Genomic DNA, 10,319 nt, shown 5'->3' with positions numbered 1-10,319 from the left:
CTTTTCACCCATTTTCTGTGGGTGAATTGTGCTGCAACTTTATGAGTTTGATGGGATAAGGTTCCCACGCAAAAGGAATGCCCAAAAAGTACAAGACCGGGCAACAGACAAGGAAAGAATCATCGTCAGACCTGGAAGCCTCTTGAGCCTTGTCTGCTGAGAAATTGGTGGAGGTTCCTGCTGCGACTTTGTCCACTCCACTGATGGCTGAAAAACTTGGTGGTGGAGCTTAAGTTACGGCAGGCTGTCTCTGAGAACCTTAACAGAGCAATCGAAGGGGCCCTGGCCCCATTTGTGCAGCCTTGGCAAAAACAAACCAAATGGTAAAGGTGCAAGACACGGTGATACAGGGTGTGGAGAAGGCCCTCTCTAGGCAGAGTGACAAAATTGCCTTCCTGGAAGCAGAGATGGCATGGTGGGTGGGGATAAAAGTGCTGAGAGCCAAGGTGGACGATCTGGAGCATCACTCCAGAAGGCAGAACTTGAGAATTGTGGAGCTGCTGGAGAGTCTGGAAGGCCTGAATTCAAGGGAATACAATGTTAGCTTCTGGGACTCCTTCTTCAACACAATGTCAGGGGGGAGATTGAGCTGGAGCTTTGTCCGCTGGTGGCCATTTTCGGGGGTAAAGACGGGGGTGAAGGCAGATGCCCTCACCTTTGCATTGGTGGACGATCTGGTTCGCCCGATTGCCTCATCCTGGTTGAGTGACCTTATGGAGTTTTTATACTTAGAGAAGGTCAAGTGCTTCTTTTTTTTAATAAATATTTTATTGAGGTATTTATGGTTTCATAACAGTAACAGAAGAAACCGTGTACAAACAATTATAAACATAGTGCAAAAGCCGTCTTCCTCCCTCACAGGTCCCACCTTTATTAACCCCCGACTCTAAACTGAACTAAACCTCCCCCTTCTGCTGACGATTAATTTTCCACAAAGAAGTCGACGAACGGTTGCCACCTCCAGGTGAACCCTAACATTGACCCTCTCAAGGTGAACTTGATTTTCTCCAAACAGAGAAAGCTAGCCATGTCCGATAGCCAGATCTCTGACTTCGGGGGCTTTGAATCTCTCCAAGCTAATAGTATCCGTCTCTGGGCTACCAGGGAAGCAAAGGCCAGAACGTCAGCTTCTTTCTCCTCCTGGACTCCCGGGTCTTCTGACACCCCGAAGATCGCCACCTCTGGACTTGGTGCCACCCTTGTTTTTAACACCGTGGACATGACAACTGCAAACCCCTGTCGGAATCCCCTAAGCTTCGGCATTGCCCCAAACATGTGGACATGGTTTGCTGGTCCTCCCGCACACTTTACACTCTTGTATTCTACCCCAAAGAATCTGCTCATCCGGGCCACTGTCATGTAAGCCCAATGAACGACCTTGAATTGTATCAGGCTGAGCCTGGCACATGTTGTGGACGCGTTGACTCTACTCAACACATCTGCCCACAGACCATCCTCTATCTCACCTCCCAGCTACTCCTCCTATTTGCGCTTCAGCTCCTCGGTCTGCGTCTCCTCTGACCCCATAAGTTCCTTATAAATGTCGGAGCCGCACCCCTCCCCCACCCACCCTCTGAAAACTACCCTCTCCTGAATCCCCCTTAGTGGTAGGAGCGGGAAGGTTGACAGTGTCTGCGTAGGAGGTCCCGCACCTGCAGATACCTGAATTTGTTTCCCCCTCGCCAACCCAAACTGCTCCTCCAGCGCCTTCATACTAGGAAAGCTCCCCTCTATAAACATATCCCCCATCCTCTCAATCCCTACTCTCTGCCATATCCAGAACCTCCATCCATACTTCCCGGGGCAAACCGGTGATTATTACAAATTGGGGACCAGACCGATGCTCCATCTGCTCCCACATATCTCCTCCGTTGCCCCAGGCTCTCAGGGCTGCCACCACCACGGGGCTGGTGGAATACCGTGCTGGCGGGAATGGCAGAGGCGCAGTTACCAACGCCCCCAAACTGGTGCCCTTGCATGAAGCCGCCTCCATATGCTCCCATGCGGACCCTCCCCCCACCACCCATTTCCTGATCATGACTATATTCACCGCCCAGTAACAGTTACTAAAATTTGGCAGCGCCAGCCCGCCCTCTCCCCGACTCCGCTCAAGCATTACCTTCTTGCCCGCCCAAACAAAGCCAGTGATCACTTGGTTGACCCGTTTAAAAAAGGACCGCGGAACAAAAATGGGGAGACACTGAAACACAAACAGAAATCTCGGGAGGACCGACATCTTCACCGTCTGCACCCTCCCAGCTCGTGACAATGGAAGCGTGTCCCATCTCCGAAAATTGTCCTTCATTTGGTCTACTAGTCGGGCTAGATTTAATTTATGCAGCCGGTCCCATTCCCGCACCACTTCAATGCCTAGATACCTAAAGCTTCCCCCCACTAATCTAAACGGTAGCTCCCCCAATCGCCTCTCCTGTCCCCTCGCCTGGACCACAAACATCTCACATTTACCCATATTTAGCTCATACACCGAAAACCGGCCAAATTCCCCTCGAATCCTCATAATTTCTTCCATCCCCTCTATTGGGTCCGATACATACAGAAACAGCTCTGCATAGAGCGAGACTCTGTGTTCCATCACCCCCCCCCCGCCGACCCCCGGACCAGCCCCTTCCAGCCCCTTGAGGCTCTCAGAGTAATTGCCAACGGCTCTATAGCTAGCGCGAACAACAGTGGGGAGAGGGGCATCTTTGTCTCGTCCCCCGGTGCAGTCTAAAATAATCCGATGTTGTCCTATTCATCCGTACGCTTGCCACAAGCGCCTGATACAGCAACCTGACCCAGTCAATAAAGCCCCACCCAAATCCGAACCATCCCAGTACCTCCCACAGATATTCCCATTCTACTCGAGCAAAAGCCTTCGCTACATCCATTGCGATCACTACCTCCACCTCCCTACTTCCGGGGGCATCATGATCATGTTTAATAACCTTCTTACATTGGCCACCAACTGCGTACCCTTAACAAACCCCGTCTAGGTCCTCCCCAATAACGTCCGGAACACAATCCTCAATCCTGGAGGACAAAATTTTGGCCAGCAGTTTGGCGTCCACATTCAACAAGGATATTGGCCTGTAGGACCCACACAGCTCCAGGTTCTTGACCCGCTTCAGGATCTGCAAAATCGTGACCTATGACATCATCGGGGGAAGCACCCCATTCTCCCTTGCCTCATTGAACATCCTCATCAACACTGGCCCCAATATCCCAGAGAACTTTTTATAGAACTCCACTGGGTACCCATCCGGCCCCGGGGCTTTACCCGACTGCATGGCCTTCAGACCCTCCTCTATCTCTTCCAACCCGATCGGGGCCCCCAGCCCTTCTATCAGCTTTGGGAAATTTAGCCCCCCTAAGAAGTGCCTCATCTCCTCCGGCTCCGCTGGGGGTTCCAACCCATACAGCCTACTGTAAAAATCCCTAAATGTCTTATTCACCCCTGCTGAATCTCCAACCAGGTTCCCATCTCCGTCATTTACTTTTCCTATCTCCCTGGCTGCCTCCCTCTTTCTCAGCTGCTGTGCAAGCATTCTGCTGGCCTTCTCTCCATGCTCACAGATCGCCCCCCTCGCCTTTCTCAGCTGCTCCACCGCCATCCCTGTGGTTAACAAGCCAAACTCCGCCTGTAGCCTACGTCATTCCCTTAAAAGCCCTGCCTCTGGGGTCTCCACATACCTCCTATCGATCTGTAGTATCTCCTTTACCAGTCGGTCCGTCTCTGCCCTGTCCACCTTCTCCCTATGGGCCCGTATCGAGATCAGCCCCCCTCTGACCACCGCCTTCAGTGCTTCCCAGACCACCGCTGCTGAAATTTCCCCCGTGTCGTTGACCTGCAGGTAGTTCTGAATACATTTCCTCAGCCGCTCGCACACCCCTTCGTCAGCCAACAGTCCCACATCTAACCTCCAGTACGGGCGCTGGTTACTGTCTTTACTAACCTGTAGGTCAACCCAGTGCGGAGCATGGTCTGAGATTGTGATCGCCGAGTACCCCGTGTCCACCACCCCTGCCAGTAAGGCCCTGCTCAAAATAAAGGAATCAATCCGGGAGCATACCTTATGCATGTGTGAGTAGAAGGAGAACTCCTTCACCCTCGGCTGCCCAAATCTACATGGATCCACCCCCCCGCCCCCCCCGCCCCATCCCCCCCATCTGCTCCATGAACCCTTTTAGTTCCTTTGCCATTGCTGGCACCCTGCCCGTTTACGAGCTTGACCGGTCCAAGCCGGGTCAATAACTGTGTTGAAGTCCCCTCCCATGACCAACCTGTGAGTCCAGGTCCGGTATCTTCCCCAGCATCCTCTTTATAAACTCCACATCATCCCAATTTAGCGCATACACATTTACTAATATCACCTGCACCCCCTCCAGTTTCCCACTGACCATAACGTACCAACCTCCCACATCCGAGACTATTCTACCCACCTCAAAAACCACCCGCTTATTGATCAGGATCGCGACCCCTCTAGTCTTTGAATCCAGTCCCGAGTGAAAGACCTGACTGACCCAGCCTTTCCTCAATCTAATCTGGTCAGTTACTCTAAGGTGCGTCTCCTGCAACATTACCACGTCCGCCTTCTTGACCGGCCCATTTAACCCTCGAACATTCCAGGTAATCAGCCTAATTGGGGGGCTCATTGCCCCCCCCCCCTTCGCCGATCAGCCATCCCCTTTTTTGGGCCCGCCTCCAGCCCATGCTCCGCGCCTCCACCGGCCCGCCCCCAGGCAGCATCCGCCCCCAACCTCCTCTCTGTTCCTTGGCCCAAGTCCCTCTCTCGTCAGCAGAACATTTACCTCCCTCCCCCCCAGTAACAACTCTCTGTAACCCAACCCCTTTGATAAACCAAACATATGCACACCCCCCACTGCGCTTCATAGAATTTCATAGAATTTACAGTGCAGAAGGAGGCCATTCGGCCCATTGAGTCTGCAGTGGCTCTTGGAAAGAGCACCCTACCCAAGGTCAACACCTCCACCCTATCCCCATAACCCAGTAACCCCACCCAACACTAAGGAGAAGAATCCAAGGCACCTCTTCAGGGCCTTGGGACAGTGAGGGAGAGGGAGTTGCAGGAGGGGACACATACGATCAGGGTTGGGCCCTAGGACCCCGTTCTCCACGACGTAGCCTAGGATGGTTAGTCTGGTTGTGCGGAAAACGCATTTCTCCTTGTTGTAGGTGAGATTGAGGGTTTGGGCGGTTTGGAGAAATCGGTGGGGGTTGGCGTCGTGGTCCTGCTGATCATGGCCGCAGATGGTGACATTGTCCAAGTACGGAAACGTGGCCCGCAGTCCGTACTGGTCCACCATTCGGTCCATTGCTCTTTGGAACACCGAAACCCCATTTGTGACGCCAAAGGGGACCCGGAGGAAATGGAAAAGGCGGCCGTTTGCCTCAAAAGCTGTGTGGTGGCGGTCCTCCGGGCGGATTGGGAGCTGGTGATATGCAGACTTCAAATCCACCTTGTAGAACACGCGGTAATGTGCGACCTGATTTACCATGTCTGAAATCTGGGGAAGGGGGTACGCATCGAGTTGCGTGTACCGATTAATGGTTTGGCTATAATCAATTACCACCCGGAATTTTTCCCCGGTCTTGATGACCACCACCTGAGCTCTCCAGGGGCTATTAAAGCCTCCCCGAACAGGTGCCGGAATGTGGCGACTAGGGGCTTTTCACAGTAACTTCATTTGAAGCCTACATGTGACAATAAGTGATCTTATTTTTATTTTTTTAAATTGCTGGCCTCGATGACTCCCTCCCACAAGAGCTTGGACCTAATGAACGTCCTGTCCTGCATGCTATACCGCCTGCTTCTGGTGGCTACTGTCTTGCAGTCGGCGGTGAGGTTTTCGAAGAGAGGGGGAGGGTCGACTTTTAGGGTCGCAAGGCTGCATATGGTGAGTGGGGGTAGGGGCCCACATTGTTCGAATTCTATTCTATTAATGTTATTTCGATCATTAACTAGGTCCTCCCATTTTTGAGTCCATACTGTATTTTAAACGATGTTATTTTCATATATCAAAGAAGATTAACTTATAACGCATTTTTGACTACTTTTTTTGTGGTCAAGTTACAACAGTCATTCTCTCCAGACTGAACAGAAGCTCCAGATATTTTTGAAAACTAAAAAACATATTTTACAATTTTTAAAGTATCATGGGGCAAAATTCTCCGGAAACGGCGCGATGTCCGCCGACTGGCGCCCAAAACGGCGCAAATCAGACGGGCATCGCGCCGCCCCAAAGGTGCGGAATGCTCCGCATCTTTGGGGGCCGAGCCCCAACATTGAGGGGCTAGGCCGGCGCCGGAGGAATTTCCGCCCCGCCAGCTGGCGGAAACGGCCTTTGTTGCCTCGCCAGCTGGCGCGGAAATGACATCTCCGGGCAGCGCATGCGCGGGAGCGTCAGCGGCCGCTGACAGCATTCCCACGCATGCGCAGTGGAGGGAGTCTCTTCCGCCTCCGCCATGGTGGAGACCGTGGCGGAGGCGGAAGGGAAAGAGTGCACCCACGGCACAGGCCCGCTTGCGGATCGGTGGGCCCCGATCGCGGGCCAGGCCACCGTGGGGGCACCCCCAGGGGCCAGATCGACCCCGCGGCCCCCCCAGGATCCCAGAGCCCGCCCACGCCGCCTTGTCCCGCCGGTAAGGTAGGTGATTTAATTTATGCCGGCGGGACAGGCATTTTAGCGGCGGGACTTCGGCCCATCCGGGCTGGAGAATCGAGCGGGGGGGAGCCCGCCAACCGGCGCGGCCCGATTCCCGCCCCCACCGAATATCCGGTGCCGGAGACTTCGGCAACCGGCGGGGGCGGGATTCACGCCAGCCCCCGGCGAATCTCCAACCCGACGGGGGGTCGGAGAATTTCGCCCCTGGTTATTTTAGTTTCTATAATAATAGTCAAATATTCAATTTGCTACCTGAAAATTTAAATTACAAGAGAAAGATTTTAAGTGCAACTAACCTTCCAGCGTGAATGCTTCAATTTGACTGGTTGCCTCGTGCTTGCTGCCACCTCTGCTGTTGCACACCAATGTATCGCCTTAGCCTGGCGCCAGGTATAAACTGCCGGGAGGAAAGAGGAAGTTGCAGGAGCAGAGATGACTAAATCTTTCTGAACAACTTTCTTTCAGGGTGGCAAGTGCCCTTGCTTTGCAATGGCCAGCAAAATCTGCATCATTGAGTTTTTCCAAATTCATGGCCTCTATTAATGACAAAATCACTGATGGTACATTTCCCTAAAAGACAAAGGTGAAGAAAGGTCATTTAAATGATAAACGTAAGACGGACACAAATTTACCAGCCGGCAAAAGGTATGGGGCAGGATTCTCCGACCCTCTGCGCTGGAATCGCGCCCAGCGCGGGGGTGGAGAATAGCCGTTCACGCCAGAAATCCACGATTCTCCGTGGACCACGCAGTCGATGTGGTGCCGGTCGAGGGCTGTTGGAACAGGTCCCCGCAGCGATTCGCCGCGGTCGACCGGCTGAACTCCCACCGGCGTGGTTTACACCTGGTCCCACCCGGCGGGAGCCATGACCCACGGCCGCGGTCCTGGTGGGGGGCGGGGGGTATCTGACTCTGGGGGGGGCCCTCCGCGGTGGCCAGGCCCGTGATCGGGGGCCACCGATCGGCGGGCAATCGCAATCTGTGGGGGATCTACCTTACTCCACGCGGGCCCACTGTGTGGCTCTGCCATGTCGGCGACGCCCGTGCTGAGATGGGCCACCGTGCGCATGCGTGGCCGTGCGGTCTCTAAAGCAGGGCCCCGACGGCAGCCAGAGTTGCGGGACGCATGCTGGGGCCCTGCCAACCCCTTGGAAAACAGAGAATCACCCAGGACTTTCAAGGAAAAAGTCCGGAGTGATTCTCGCCCGTTTTCTGGCGGGCATGGGGACTTAGTCCCCAAAAAGGGAAAATTGCCAACACCATTAATCTGGACATTTACCCGGAATAAACCGATGCGATTTTATTAAAATCTACAATGGCTTAATTAGATTCCATTTTGCTTCCAGGTTTATTAATTTAATTCGATCCTGCTTTTTGAGGACAGGACATACCTGGGCAATTTTCCACATTGATAAGTCAATACTCCCGAGAACATTTTACTTAGGGTTGCCATGTGAGAGTACCTTTAAGAAATGGGTGTTTATAAATGGGTGTGTATATAAATATCTGTAGTGAGAGTACCTTTAAGAAACGGGTGTTTACTACTGCAGTGATGTCAGAGAGTGGGTGGAGCTGGGCTGTCTGTCAGCTTTTTGCTTTCGTTTTTGAGCAGGCTGCAGGGTGTGTTTTAGTTTCGTTTTCAGTGTTGGAGCTGAAGCCAGACCAAGCAGGTGTACTGCTGTTCTCTCTGCCATCAAAAGACTATCTCTTGATCATTTGGTGAATTCAGAATTATAAATGTTTTCAGTAGTGACTTTAACCTGATGTGCTTCTGACAAAGGATTTGTTTTTAAGTCGTATGGATGTTAAAAAGGAAAGCTTAAAGGATTACTTAGTGTTGTAGTCTTTGGGGGTTGTATTTGAATTAATGGTTGCTAAGATGTTCACTGTATGTTTTAAAAAGGTGAACTTGAGTTCATAGAATAAACATTGTTTTGCTTTAAAAAATACTTTTCCATTTCTGCTATACACACCTGTAGAGTGGGCCGTGTGCTCCCCATACCACAATCTAGTAAAAGTTCTGGGTCAGGTGAACTCCATGATACACTTTGGGGTTCTCTAAACCCTGGCCCATAACAGGGTGTTGACCTGGCTGAAATAGTCAGCTAATCAATGCCAAATTGAGTTACATATTCAAGCCTTATACAAGTGAAGAGTGAGAATAATTGGCGCCTGTTAAACATGTTGATTATTGTTTGGAATGGAATTGCACATCCAGTGGTCGGTGACCAAAGCCAACTTTTTACAGGCTCAGCAATTTGTGTTCTGTTTGAATAAATCCTGATGGACATTTGTGATTTCTTTTTGGCTGTCTTCCAGTAATTTAGCTTCATTTACTTGAAGTGTAGAACTAATAACAAATAGACTGCTGTGGTGAAAAGTAGTTTGGAGGAAGTTAACTGATACCTCATAGCAGCCTGTGGCTATGCACCATTTTGTTTTATTCCCTGTGGAACCAAGGCCTGGGTTAGAGCCCAGTAATATCTGTTCATCTCCGTTATTTTATGCCAGCTTGATTTTCTCTTTCCAAGTGCACTGCTGTGACCTCAGCAAGCTGTTCCATTAAGAAGGTGTAAGTGATGGGTGGCAGAGTACCTGATAGTAGCTCTAATTAAGAACAGCTAAATTTGCTATTGACGGTTTCTGTAAAAAGAACGACCTTGCGGTAGAAATTTCAGAACTCGCAGCGCCTCTCGTCAAACTGTTCCAGTACAGCTACAACACAGGCAACTGACAATGTGGAAAATTGCCCAGGAATGTCCTGTCCACAAAAAGCACTCCGGGGCCACCCCTGCACCCACAATCTCGGACATAGCATCCGAGAACTTCTGTCAGAATCCCCTCAGCTTCGGACATGCCCTGAACTTGTGGATGTGATTTGCCGTCACCCCCCCCACACCTATCCACCACCCCTGCAAAGAACCGACTCATACTCACAAACATCATGTGGGCCCTATGCACCTCCTTAAATTGGATGAGGTTTAACCTCACACACGACAAGGACGTGTTCACCCTCCGCAGGGCTTCCTTCTACGTCCCGACCCTCACTTCCCCACCCAACTCCTCCTTGCATTTACGCCTGATCTTCTCCACTGGCCTGCCCTCCCTCTCCATCAGCTCTCCATAAGTATCTGTCACTCTCCCTCCCCAATGTCATCCTCGGACAACAGCTTATCTTGCAGCACTGGAGGCAGCGCCCCAGGCTGTACAGTACCTCTCTCCTCACAAAGTCCCTCACCTGCAGGTACCTGAACCCATTCCCCTGAGGCAACTGATATGTTTCCTCCAGCACTTCTAGGCCTGCCAAATGACCCCCTACAAACAAGTCTCCAAAGTACTCTATCCCCACCTGCCGCCACCCCCGAACCTCACATCCAGCCCCGCTGGCACAAACCTATGATTATTACATATCAGTACCCACAGAGACATGCCTTCCAAACTGATATGTTGCCTACATTGGTTCCAGACTTCCACGTGGAGACCACCAGCAGGTTCGCAAAGTACCGGGCCGGTGAGAACGGGAGGGGTGCCAAAATAGTGCCCTCAAACGAGTCCTGCTGTACGACGCTGCCTCCATCCGTCCCAAAACTGACCCCTCCTCCACTGCCGATCCAGCAATAAATCAGCAAACTCGGC

The sequence above is a fragment of the Scyliorhinus torazame genome, chromosome 3, assembly GCF_047496885.1.
Source record: "Scyliorhinus torazame isolate Kashiwa2021f chromosome 3, sScyTor2.1, whole genome shotgun sequence".
NCBI classification, from domain to species: Eukaryota; Metazoa; Chordata; class Chondrichthyes; order Carcharhiniformes; family Scyliorhinidae; genus Scyliorhinus; species Scyliorhinus torazame.
Note: the sequence above shows the minus strand (reverse complement) of the source record.